This window comes from Drosophila albomicans, chromosome 3, assembly GCF_009650485.2.
Source record: "Drosophila albomicans strain 15112-1751.03 chromosome 3, ASM965048v2, whole genome shotgun sequence".
In the NCBI taxonomy this organism is placed as follows: Eukaryota; Metazoa; Arthropoda; class Insecta; order Diptera; family Drosophilidae; genus Drosophila; species Drosophila albomicans.
Window position 1 is genome coordinate 26,343,168 of NC_047629.2, and position 14,333 is coordinate 26,357,500.

Consider the following 14,333-nt stretch of genomic DNA (forward strand, 5'->3'; position numbering starts at 1 on the left):
ACACATTTGCCGGTTGTTGTTGTTGCTGCTGCTTACTGCTGTTGGCTATAATGTGTAAGCCAACACTTGAGCAGACTGTCGACACACAGAGAGTGGAAGAGTCAGAGGCAGAGAGAGAGAGAGACCGAGGGGAAGCAGTAGTTAGGGTTGGGTACAGAAACCAGTAACGTTCATCGTTACGTTCTGCTCTTTGAAACTTGGGGGTCTAGCTGCCTATTATTAACTTGGCTACTTGGCTTTGGCTTGGCTTCTCTTTTACGGCTGGCCATAACCATGACTTCTTGGCTCCAGCTCTTTGAGGTCAACAAACAGCTGCTCTGCGAGACTGAGACTGAGCTGGGAAATCGAGTAGCTACCAGCTTGTGGTTTGGCTGAAGTCATGCGTTTACCTATAGCTTGGACTCTGTTTTTTTTTTTTTTTTTTTTTTGCTTTTTATTACCAATACACACTCTTATAGCCGGCAACTAAAAACCAGTTTCTTGTCTCACCGAAAAAAAAAAAATGAAATGAAGAAAAATAAAATAAAGTTTCTCAAGCGTTTTGTGGCCGGCGTTTTTCTTGTTTGTAAGTTTAGTTCGCACGTTTTTTATTCATTTTCAGCTTCAGCTTCTGCTGTTGCTCCCTCTCCTCTCCCTCCTCACTGCTCTCAGCTCATTTTGTATTTTTGGTTAGTTTTGAGTGATTTCTGATTCCTGATCTGCTGTCGTTTCTCACCAGTGCATAAAGTGTTGCTCTTCCGCTTCGTCAGATTGTTAGCACAACAAAATTGTGGATTGGAAAAGAAGTCTATTAAATATTATCTTAAACGGAAGCTGGCGTTTATAATATACTTAACATACAAATACTTTAAATATATGTATATGACGTATATATCGCATATATATACGTATATATATCTGGTTAAATTCGTTGAACTGCCTTGACAACGACAGTGAACCCGTAATGGTTTTATTTCTTCAGCACATGAAATGAATTTTAATTTCTTGCAATGGAATAACCAAAACATTTACATACTTTGTATATGTGGCAATATAATACCGATGGAATATAGCTATATATCAGAGAGAAAGATATATGCCCACCTGAAAATGTAGTCTGCATATAAAATCGAACATAATCCCTCATTATACACTTTGCTGTCGTGGGTTTTACGATGTAGCGGGATCAGATGTATATATTTCAGCGTCAATTGATGCGAGTTATCGATAAGATAAAATTCTTTTTATGCTTGTTATTTCGTCTAACAACTTTAGAGATCGTCTTTAATATTTACAGAAGCTAGCAAGTTACTAAATAATGATACACATCGCTTACTATCGATAATAATAGATTCTTATTTGAGTAAGCATCTATCATAAAAGATATTACTAAACTATCAAATTATATTAAACAAAATTTAAACCGATATCTCAGCATTTCATTCTCAAAGATTATGAATTTGTGAAATTTCGAATTACTATTGATAAACATCTTTATTGCAGAACATTTAAGTTTCGCAATGCTTACTATCGGAAATAATCGATTCTTATTTGAGTAAGCACCTAGCGTAATTGATATTGGAAAATTGTCATATTATGTTATAAAACAATGCAAAATGATTTTTCATCATTTCATTCTTAAACAATACCAGTTAGTTAAATTTCGATCTACTATCGATAAACAGCATTATAGCAGAGCATTTAAGCTTCGCAATCTTGCACGATATTTGGAAGGAAATCGGACTGAGTTGGTTTGCTTTCGTTGATTCGAGTCTGGCCTGTGCTGCCCTGGGTTCGTTTTGTGGTTGACAGTCAAAGAATACAATTAACATAATTTACTTACCAATACAATAACAACAACAACAACACACACACACATACACTCATACAAACAAACAAACGGAGACACGACAATGACAGTCGTCGTTGTCAGTTTGTAAGTTTTACCAAATTTGCCAAATTTGCGCTTTGCTAGGAGTAGAAGACAAAGGGGGGACATGAGGATGGCAGCAGATGTGGGGTGTGGGGGTGCTGAGCAACTGAACAGCTGAACAATTTGTAGGTGTTTAAGCTTGTTATGGCAACAAAGTTGGGAAATCGATTTGGTTTTTGCCATTTGAGCTTTTTTTCAGTTCGAGTTCTGGGAATTGCTTTGACGCTGCCACTTACAACTCTTTGCTACATGCTACATACATTATATGTATGTATGAATATTGTACATATGGATATATGCAGATGTGTATTCTATTTATATACTTTAGCACCACGATAAGGAGCTGTAAAGTTTGCGGTCTTATCAGCGGCCACAGGAAGTTTGCATTGTAATCAGCAAATGCTTAAATAAAAACCTAAATAAAAAAAAATATAAATACATATTTCTTTTTACAATTTTATGCAGTTGTGAGAGCGAGTGAGAGCGAGAGATATCGCACATAAAAATCAGCAAGAAAAAGTTCCCAATCACTTTTATTTTTTATATATTTTTTTTTTTTCTTGCGCTGCGCTATCGTGTGTTTACTTTCAAAAAGAAAGAAAGTTTTGTACGTACACAAATAGATAAAAAATGTATATATAAATACATGTATATAGATATTTTTTTTTGGGCAGACTGCAAAACTACGATTTGCATTGCAAACGATATTCAAAGAATAAAAAAAAGGGACAACACGGCGAGGGACACTCGATTTTTTTGTTTTTCGGGAGATTTTAGGTTTCAGTTTTCGGCTTGTTGTTTTACATATGTATGTAAATTTATGCATATCTAAGTTTTGCCTTATATACAAATATACTTATATATCTTTATGTATATTTGTGTGTCTGTAGCTGTGTATGTGACAGGCACACGAATCTGTCGTTTCCATATCGCTGCCTTGAAATCTGCATAAATGATGATGATTTTTCTGCCAGTGTTGTGTTTTGTTGTTTTAGCTTTCGTCATTTGCTGTTGGTCTTCAACTTCTTATAAATGTGAAATATTTAGCATACACATGGCTCCAATGGGCTCCAGAGATTGCCGATTGGCTCTGCTGTGAGGTCCCATCGACAGCCCCCAAGGGAAGCTTCTGAGTCTGATTCTGACTTTGGCTGTAGCTCACGCTCTTGCTGTTACTTTGAATTGAAATTTGGGTAATTTATTTCTGAGAAGCTTTTTGCATACCCTGTAGTTTTTACTATGCAAACCTATATTGAATTTTAAAATTTGTACTAAAATTAATTTTAGGAATGAATTAAAAGAAATGCAAATGATTACAAAAATTTCCAAAATAAATTATATGTATATATAAATATTTATAAATTTTAATTTCATTCAAAAGGATGTTATTAATTCACATAGCATACTTTCCGGCTAAACATGTCTCACAATTTAGTATTTAAGTATTTTTATTTTAGTTCGAATTTAAATTAAATATATGGTATTTCCTGGTCTATCATTTAAAGTTAGTTTTAAATGTTGGAATTAAAGGAAAAACTTTCTGTAAGTTCGATATAGAGGGTCACGACTGTATTTAGTTGGGATTTTAGCATAAGCAGCGCTTCCCCTCCCCCGCCACAACGCTCTAGAAAATTACCGCGAGTTCATCCGATGTGTTTTTTTTTTTTTTTTTTTTTTTTTTTTTTGAGTAGTGGATTCTGTTTCTGTGAGGGGCAAACAACAACGTGGCGGTTGTCCAAAGGCATGAAACCATAAAAATGGCAAATTAACCATGTGCTAGTGTGTGTGTCCCTCTTCGTGTTTGTGCGTGTGTGTGTGTGCAAAAACCTTTTACAAGTGAAGCCACAAACAAAACAGCTACAGATACACATAAAAAACAACAACACACACACACATATACACAAACGTATATCAAGCTGAGGCAGCTTGAAAATGGCACGTTTTGAGGTCCGTCCAAGTCCAATCAAGCCAAGCAGAGACAGCAACGAACGTTGAGTGAGTGACTGCCAGCGTCGTTGTCGCCGCCCCCTTTACTTCGTGGCTGTTGTCGTTGTTGTTGTTGTTGTTCGACGGCCCTGGCCTGCTGCTGGCGCTGCGCTGCTTCAATCAGCGTCGCAGGCAGCCTAGCAATTTATCCAGCGATGCATATTAAGCCTCACGATTTGTATTTGCCCCACCGTCTGTCCTGACTGTCTCTCCGTCTGTCTCTGTGAGTCAGACTCTGGCTGACACTCGCTGTTGTCGTCACTCTAGCTATCTCGCTCACACGCTGTATATTTGTGTGTGTGTGTGTGTGTGTGTGGGGATATGTGAGAGTTCAATTTTAGTTCAGTTCAGCGCTCACAGTTCACCATTGAGTTGATTCTGTTTTATAAGTTTTCAATTCAGCCTCGTTTGCGGTTGTCTCTCACTCTCCAATACTCTACACTGCATACTCTCTCTCCACACTTTTTGTCTCTCCCTGCCATAAACCTGGCAATGTGTCTGTCCTGTTCTGTCCTGTCCTGTCTAAATGACCAAATGACTAAATGACTGAATGGCCGACACTTCCTGTGGGTGCTTTTTGCGCACGTCCCTCTTTCACTTATGGAGGTGTGATTTCTCTTGCTGTTGTTGTTGTCGCATTGAGTTTGCATATTTTAAGCTTTGCATAATTGAAGCTTTGATTTGAAATCGTTGAAAGCATTTAGGGGAATAAAAGAGAATCACTTTACATGGCATTGTCATTTTTAAAGGCAGTGCTTTTTTTGTTTAATCAAAAATGGCATTTCAATTGGTAAATGAATACGTAAGAATATCGTAGTGCTTAGCGCAATACCCAACTAAAGCTGATATCCTTCACCTGGTTTTTCAATGCTCAAGTATAGTTTACGACCAAAGCTTCCGCTTATATCGTTAAGCAACATTTGTTGCGATTTAAACCTGACCAGCTGTTTGCTCTGGATGCTTATTTCCTGTGTCCTTTCTGTCAGTCTGCAACGTGGGCGTTGATGCTCAACAAGTGAAGCTTCTCTCAAGTTAAATTTCAACAAATTCCCTCTTTATCCACAACGCAGCAGCTGCTGCTGTCCATTAAACAGCTGCTTAACATACATACATATGTACATACTTACACGAATGTTTATGTGCCTGGCTTTGTCTGTATTTGTGAGAATTAAATCGGCACTTGTGCAACTTCTTAACTGCTGTTGCTGCTGCTTCTTTTGATGCTACTTTGGCTCCACATGTTGTCTGCTCTCGTTTTACATTGTCCCGTTTAACCAACGATTTAGTGCAGTGTTGCCAACTTTACTATTTTCCTGTTACTTTTAGCCTTTTCTTATAATTGATAGCGGGGAAACTGCAGCTAGCGGAAAATCTGACTATTTTATAGTATGTTGAGTTGTCTTACAGCATTTTAAACGATTGATTTCTGAAATGTTACATGTTTAGCTTATTAAATTCTTATTTTCTATAAAAAGTTTGAAAACAGTCTTAGGCATTGATGGAGCATTGATAAAGTGATTCATTCTTATATTCTTAACTTTCTGAATTTTTTTATCTACTAAAATATTGATCTATCGGCAGACTACTATAACCTTCTTCTTATACAACATATTTAGCTTTTTCAAATGTTGCTTAAAGTTTCTCAACGCCAAAAGCACCTGTTTTTTTTCTGTCAAAAAATTGGCAGCACTGATCCAGTGGCCAACTCATTCCTTTTGTCTGCGTCTTCCTGTCTGAGTCCAACAGCTTCTTATGTGGGGCTCGCCGTCGTTTTCTATATTTTCCTTTGCTTTGCTTTGCGCTCTCGTAGACAAGGCTATAAAAATTGCTTAGTTCTTAAAGCTTTTCTGCGCCACGCTTTGTGCGCTGCTGCTGCTGCTGCTGCGTCTGCTTGTCTGGCGCGTAGTTGTTATGGCTGCTTGCTACCTTCCCCCTTCCCTCTCTTGGCCCCAGCTCATCCACTTACGTTTTTATCTCATCTTCTTGCTCGCACACGCTTCCCACACGTTTATTTGTTTTGTCGACGCCGCTGTCGCAGTCGCAGTCGAAGTCGCTTTGCTTCGCTTTTCTGCTTGTATTTTATTATTATTATTTTTCGCGTTATTCTCTGTTTTGCTCGGCAGTTTCTTTTGGAAAAATTCAACTTTTACTTTTTGTTTTCTTTTATGTATTTGCCTTCTGCCTTCTGTTTTGCCGCTGCGCTGTGTGCGTATGTGTGTGTATGTTTGACTTTGAGCATTTTTTATGATTATTTTTGTTGTCGTTTTTTATATACATTCACATACATATATTTTTCATTGCGCCTTTTCGCTTTTTGTTTTGCTCGTCGCATTTAACACTCGCTACGCTTTGTGCTCCGACAACGTGTTCTCCTTTTTTTGTTTTTTTTTTTTTATTGTGTGTTATTCTTCTTCGTCGCCGTGTCTATCAATTGAATTGCTTTTATGTTTTATTTTTTTTTTAACTTGCGCCCATTTCTCTCTCTCTCACTCTTCATATCAAAAGTCGCGCTTTACGTTTTACGTAGCGCTTTTGTTTGCGTTACGTTTGTACGTAGTCCACACGCCCATGCATATGTATGGAGGGGAGCGCTACTCATTCATTCATACGTTTTCACTTCTTGTGCGCCTCGTAAGTTTTTGCTTGAGTGTGGATCTGAGTGTGTATGTGTGTGTGAGCCGGCCGCTTTCAATCTAAAATTGCGTTTTTCCCTTTTTATATGTATATGTGAGTGTGTGTTTGTGGGGAATGCTCGCATGTTTGGCCACCGCTTTCGTTCGTTTGACTTTCTTTATGACTACGCGACTGCGGCTGCTGTTTTTGTGTGTGTGTTGATGTTTTTATTACTTCTCATTTTTTATGATTGAAGGTCGTTTGTTGTCGTCGCCCCCCTTTTTCTTTTTATTTTTCATTCTTTTTCGTTGTCGTTGTTCCTTTCTGTTGTTTCACACCCAATTTGTTTACATCGCCTCCCGTTAACAGTTTGGCATGCGTTGTGGCAGGCTGGCAGCCACTCACCTATGACTCCCAAACTATGCGTACATCTGCGTGCAAATTATGTGTGTGTGTGTGTATGCTAAATTGCGCAGCTTTGAAAGCTTGCAATTTGTTGAGTTGTTGTTTGTGCTTTCAATACATTTTTCTTTATTGCCGTCTCGTCGCCATACTCTGTTAATTTATTACAAAAATACGCTCTCGACACACACTCACACTCACACAGACGCATGCAAAACTCATTAATATGCGATTGTTGTTGCTTTTGCTGTTGGTGTTTTGTAGTTTTTCGTACACCTTTCAAGTCGCCACAGCAAAATCACATAATGAAGCTATAAAAGCAAACGAAACGTCGAAAAAAGTTCAATAAACTTTTTGCAGCAGCTAGCAAGCAAGTCTATAGCGTCGTCTACAGCGACAGAGCGACAGCTGCTGCTGCTTCTTCTTCTTCTACATTCATTTTTGCTGGAACAATCGGCATTAGTTTAATTCAACTCTCGCGCGACGCTCTCTTTACCTTTTTGGCGATTGATACACCCGCTACAAAAGTTGTTCTCCACTCTACACTCTGCGCGCTCTCTCACTCTCCGACTCTCTGCCAATCGCCATTGGTGAATTCGGCTCGCGTGTAAGACTCAATCAGCACTTGAGTAATTTCGTAATTTACTTTGCGCACCAATTTTTTTTTGCTTCTCTTTCGTTTGCCATTTTGTGTTGCCTGTAGTTTTTTTTGCAATAGATTTTAAGCTGCAAATTGCTTCCTTGAAAGGGCAAAATCTTTAGCTGAATTGTTGCGCGATGTTTGTCGGCTTGTTCTAAGCATGACTTTAATTTAATTAACGCTGACAATTGCTTTTTCCCAGGCCCAATACACACACACTGAATATGTTTGTGTGTGTGCATTCAATTGCCACAATTTACGTTTTGTCATTATGGATGGATTTCTTGTCTTGCTTTGCCAATTACATAGTGTTGCGCTCTTCTCTCTCCCTCTCTTTGTCGTTGTGATTGACATTGTCGATCTTCGTCTCCCGCTCTCACTAATGATGCGCCATTCACAGCAGCAACTGGTTTGGTTCCGCTTTCGAAAAAGCCCCAAAAGCTTACACCGCGTGCACCCCTGGAATTCTTTAAATATGTACACACGCGTGCACACGCACACACTTAAGCACACACACTCATACATAAGCATAATATAGTATATCTGTCTACATCAAAGCGTGTGGCGTTTTGATTGTCTTTAATTAATTATACATTTTTAGCTAATTTGCAAATTTTCTCTTTTCTGTCTCGTTACAGGTAAATACATATTGAAGACAACACCAACAACACATCGTCATTTTTTTTATAAATGATTTTGCAGCATAATTTTAAAAGTTTGCTTTTGACTCTCGACAAACTTTAAAGTTTTTTTGAAACGATTTTTCTGGGCGCTGACGTAAGTTGTGCCAACGGATTGTGTTGAACTTAGAATGTTTGATGAGACACTAGCGATGTAAACTTATCGATTCAATCAAAGCGTAGTTTAATTTACATAACGTGAGTTTATTTATCGATTTGGCGAAAGTTTGTCGATAAGTATTTCGATAAAGTTGCAAAAGTTCCCATTAAATTGGGTTGATGTGATATGATGTGATAGCTTTCGATGTAAACCTATCGATTAACGATAGTAAAAAGATAGTAGATTGAAAACTTATCGATTTAACCACAGAATATTTAAATGTACATTGCTTACTATGGATTTGGCAAATTGAATTCGACTAGCGAAAGTTTCTCGATAACTATTTCGATTAAGTTGCAAAAGTTTCCATTTACTTACTCATCGTCTCTCAACAGCATTAAGTTGTTGCTTGTGTAGACGCCACGACAGCTTTGCAATTTGTTAATATGCAAATTTGTAATAGCCTTCGTGGCTGCCCCGCAGGACAGTACAGTGTGTTGTGATGGTGATGTATGTATGTGTGCGTGTCTAGAGCTGCCAATAATCCAAGTGGAAATTCGAGTCTCATCACACACAAGAGGAAAGGCAGCTCATTTGCATGCAATTATTTTGCCTTATGATAAAATCTAAATCCACATCCACAAAATTTCCACTCTGCAGTTTCAACTAGTCACCTCCCTTAAAGATGTTGAAGATGCCAACACCAAACAAATCAAAAAAAAAAAAAAAACCCTGTAAATTGATGCTGAAAAAGTGGCAAAAAAAAGAAAAAAAATTATACGACATGTACTTGAATTTCAATATTGATGCCCTGTAATTTGCTACAAAAATCATCATCAATGGACATTTCATCAACTTCCGAGAAGGGGGGAAACCTTTGAAGACAAAAAAAAAAAAAAAAAATGGTTCGACATAAATGACAAATGCACGCAGCAACAGTAGTAGATGCTAGAGAGAAGAGCTAGAGAACTAGTAAGAAGACGACCCGTTAACAACAACAACAACAACAAAATGGCAGAAAAAAATGCTAAATGAAATGAAATGAAATTACGGTACACACAGCACCTTCCCAGTTAGAGTTTTATCTATGTATGTCTCTCTCGCTTGCACTCGATATATCCATCTCGTTCTCGATGCAAATGCTGAAATTTTAAACCCTTGAATGTGGCCATTGTCTTTGATAGGAGGACTCCCTGCACTGGGGCGGAATCTGGAACTTGCTTCCTCTCGCCCACATTTTTACCTACACTTCACTACGGTCCCACGGTCTATGGTCGGTCGGTCCTCAGCTTCCATTCCCATTCCCCCATTACCCCATTCCATTCCCCTTTTGGCTGGCACACTTCCTCCCCGTTGCCAATGCCCATTTGCCAACTGGGCTGTAAGTAAGCGCTTTTAACCATCTACTTTTTTTTTCTTTATACATATACATATTTATATATTTTTTTTGTTGTACCGCCGTTGCCTTTTTTATATACACTTTTTTTGTTTTGTGTTCCTTCCGCTCATTTGTCTGCCCTCGCGATTTTCTGTCTTTCCGTCGTTCCTCCTTTTCTTTTGCCATTTTATTATATTTTTTTAATTGTATTTAGTTACATTGGTAATTATTGATTTTCTTTTTTTCTGCAGCGTGTGCAGTACAGTTTTTTCTTATAAACTGATACTTAGGTATTTGATTTGAAAGCGTTATCTTCTATTAATAGAGCTATGTAATTTTGTGATGAATGAATTATTATTTGTATATGTAGTTGAGTTCCTGAGAAACAGAAAGTTTCTACTGGCTAAACACTAGAAAATATATTGAGTTTAGATTGTTGATTAATCGATTGGATTCCAAAACTATACTTTTCGATTCGGTTCCTAAATTCTGTTAATCGATTGGTTTGTTAAATTTGATTCGATGGATAACATTTCAATCAGAAGTTTCTTTACTTGCTTATGTCTTCAAGTTATGTCTTAAATCGAATTAAGTCACATATTTGCTTTTGCGTTGTATCATTTTTTAGACCCTTCAATTTTCATAGAAGTGAAACAGAGTCTATTAAGTTTGTTTACTGTTATCGATAACATCTTCGATAGCTCTTTTGGTTAGCTTTGCGCTTACTGCTTTGATTTATATTGTTTTTTCTTTCTTTTTTTGCGAGCTGCATTTATGGTTTAGACAGATTTCGCCTTTGGTCAATGCTTTGCAATTTCTGCTTCCTCTTTGCATTTTGTTCCCGTCCGCAGTCATTTTTTTTGTGCTGTTGTTGCAGCCACTGTGTGTGCTGGGTTTTCAATTACGTGTGTGTGTGAGAGTGTGTGTGTGAGTGTGGTTGTGTGGTGTGTGTTTTGTCTTTGTGTCGTGGCCAGGATTTGCTTGTTGCCTGAGACTGGTTTGTGCTTTTTAAGCTATATATCACTCATACGCAGCGTTGGCGCTTCATTTTCATGCACTAATTGCGTTAGAATTTCAATGCGGATATGTGCCAGGCATCTTTCTTCCTCTTCCTCTCTCTCTATCTGTCTTTCTCTTTCTACTTTAGCTTAGCTCGTGCCCGCTGTGATTTGACTTTGGGTCACATGAAGATTTTTTAATTGGAACTTGTGCTCGCAACTCGTCCCACTTCATAATCGAAGCCTGTGCAAACATTGGGGCGTGGTCCAAGCACTGATTTTGTTTCATCTTCCCTTTTATATTTTCTGCTCTGTGTGTCCAGAAGAGGGTTGCTAACTGCCATTTGTAACAGTTTTTTTTTTTTTTTAAGATTTCTTTGCAACCTTTTTATTTTTTGTCGCTCTCCTTTTATTTTTTACATAAGCCCAAGTCCAAGTTTCAGTTAAGACTCTAGCCTCTTATACCTCACCCCTGCTGCTGATGCTGCTGCTGGCCATTAGAGCATCGTCAGCGTCGACGTTGACGTCGGCAACGTAATTAAAAACAAGAAATGCTCGGACAACAGCAACAACAACCACAATAACAACAACTACAGCAAAGGCAATGGCAGCGTGAATGGAAAAAATATGCCAAGAAACTGGCCAAGCCAAAGTTCTTAGCATCCTGTTCCAAAGGCCCGCAAATTTATTTAAATTTTGTGCACCGAACTCTTTGCTTTCCATTTCTCTATATATATTTTTTTTGTATTTGCAGTCGCTCTAACAGCGTGTTGAGTATACGCCCAGTTGGCACTGAATTTATGAAATATTTTTGTAGTATTCCTATGGAGCATGCATTGAAATGAGAATTCAAAAACAAAGGCTTGACTTTGCTTTAAAAGATGATGTTGAAGATAAAGCTATTAAATCAGTGCTAGAAATTTTAAAAAATTAACATGAATTCAGATTTTCAAAAGCATAATTTGGTTTTATGGGTTTGTGAAAGAGTTTTAAGAGAACTTAATAGTTTTGACATAAATTAAACTTTTGCAAGTATTGAATATTATTCGTAATTCAATATAATAGACAAACTAAATTTCTTGTTTTTAATAAAAAGTAATTAAAAGTTAATTGAATTTCAAAATTAAACCTGCTTTTGTATTTATATCAAGTAATTATCAAGGGTATTTCAACTTCAGCTAGCTGAATTATTCTGCTGCTTGGCGTCAATTGTTGTTGTTATTTTTAATAAAGTGCCGAGCGACAGAGGCAGAGGCAGAGCTCTCGCAAAAATAAAAAGGCCAAGAAAAGTGCGAGTAGCTGCAAAAAAGTTGCGTAAATTTGTTATGTACTTCTTTATTTATTTTTTTGCTCGCTGCTTTTTGCTTTCTACCAATTTTTTTTCTCGACTTTTTTTTCCCATTTTTTTTGTTTTTTTTTTTTTTGTAACTTAAATAAATAAATAAGGCGTTGGGGGGCGGGCCGTGGGCGAAGTCGCGTTGATGAGCCGCAGAAACAGCAGCAGCAGCAGAAGCAACAACGACAACCACAAAAACCCAACTGAAACCGCACCAGCCCAGCTCAAGTCCATTCCCCCCTGTCCCTCTCTCCCCACCCCCCGCCACAAACCCTTCCAAGCAATCATGCATCCTTTACTGACATGGCTGCGTCGTCCTTCGCCTCGCTTCGTCTCGCCACGCGCATCATGCCCCGTAGTTCCGTTTCCGGCGCCAGCCATTTGCATCTACAGCAAGCTGAGAATTTCTTTCATTTATTCGAAGGTTCCGACTGCCCCTCCACTCCTCTCCCCTCCCTCGCTCTCTCCTCGTATCCTTCCTTGCCACACTCCTTATGTATGTACATATATTTTTGTCGTGTCGAAGAAGAAAAGATTTCTGTTTTTCCCATTTTTTTTTTTGTATTTTTTGAACTCACAAGTGGAGACTGGACAACAGGGGTCAACAGAAGGGGTTGCCAACAGCTGGGGGAGACGACGGGTACACAAATTTTCAACCTACTCAATTTTTCGCCTTAATTTCTTTTTGTTTCTTCGACTGCCAAGGGACACCGCAGCAAGCGCAGGCGGTAATAAGAATTTTTTCTTTAGTTCTCTCTCAGCCTTTTTTTCTTCCCTCTGCCTCCCCCTCTGCCTCGCTCGCCTTCTGTGCGTGTGCGCCGGAGTGTTTTTTCCGTATTTTTAATTTAAAATGCGAAGCATGAAAAAAAAAAAACTACGAAAAAAATATCAAATGCGCTTCGGGTTGAGGCTGGTGGAAAGTAAAAAATAAAGAAAGGAGAAGAAAAAATAAAACTGAGGAATGAAAAGAAAAGCATCTCCGTCGCAAGCACTGCTTAAAAGAAAAACTTCTGAAGTAAATATTTGTCTGTCCAATTGCTGCGACGGCTGCCAACTGCAATGTTGCCCTCTTCTCGCACACTCTCGCAAAAATTGGAGGCGTGGATCTTGGCCAGCCTTCCCTCTGACTGCTGGCTAACTGGACTCGTTGTGTGTACCCAAGTTGACCATGCCAAAAACCCCTACCCAATCACCGCAGTCCCAAGCCCAGCTCTAACTACAATTTCAATTCCAAACCCCAAACCCAAAAAAAATGTTTAAAAACCAAAGTCAAGCGAACGCCATTAATGACTGCGAGCCCAACCCATACCCAGAAAAACAAATTTCTTTTTTTTTAGTTGTGTTTTTTTGCTGTACAACTACGTCTGTCCGCAGTCTCTATGTCGTTGAAGTCGTCTGTCCCTCTGGTCCCTAACTGTGTATAAGTGTAGGTGCCAACTAAAAATGGGTGTGGCTTCAGTTTTAAAAGGCCTTTAAGCCGCACTGCATAGCCTCAAGCAATTTGTGAATAAAAAAATGCTTAGTTGCAGCTAAACACTGCAGCCAGTGCAACGTTTAAGAACAAAGCGAAGTAAGGCTGGGCAAACAATTGAAAAAAATGATATGAATAAAGGAAAATAGAACTTGTAATGAGCCAAGAAGAGATAAGCAAATATCAATTCATGAATAATGCAAGATCAAGTAACTGAGAGACAGTAATGTACAAAGTTTAAGAATAGCAGAAAAGAAAATAAATTTCTTTTATTTTTTACTTATTATGAAATAAAGAATACAATTCTTTATTTAAACGAGAAAAGCTAGAGCCAAAGCCTTCAGACTAAATAAGTTTAAGTAGCATGAAATTATAAAGAAGAGATAGAAAAAATAGGCAAAATAAATGAGGAGGGAGATCAACGATGTCCTTTAAAAAGGAACATATGTAACTTGCAAGGCTAAACACTTCAGAATTAAAAATAATAGAGAGAGCACAAAAAATATTTTAAAGTATTTTTTCTTTCAGCGATTAATTTGATCAAAATCATGGAAAGAAACTAACCTTGGGATAGGGGAAACGAGATAGATAAGACAATATATGTATAATATAATAATAATAGGAGTAAATATAAAGTAGAGAAGGATCTGAAGCAAAAGAACATAGCCTTCATAGCTAAACATTTAATGATTGAAACAAAAAGAGAAAGACTTGGTAGAATATATTTTGAAAGATATATATTTTAGCAGTTAAGTTGACCCAAATTGATACAGAAATCATGTGGCTAGCGAAAGCTTAGACAAAAAATTAAAGAAAA

General features: G+C 37.9%; 1 protein-coding gene across 3 annotated transcripts in view; it reads left to right on the plus strand.

Annotated features, from left to right (window-relative positions):
• LOC117572331 (alpha-protein kinase 1) overlaps positions 1-14,333 on the plus strand; it is a 63,308-nt gene that overhangs the window by 40,275 nt on the left and 8,700 nt on the right. The gene's annotated exons all lie outside the window — the stretch shown is intronic.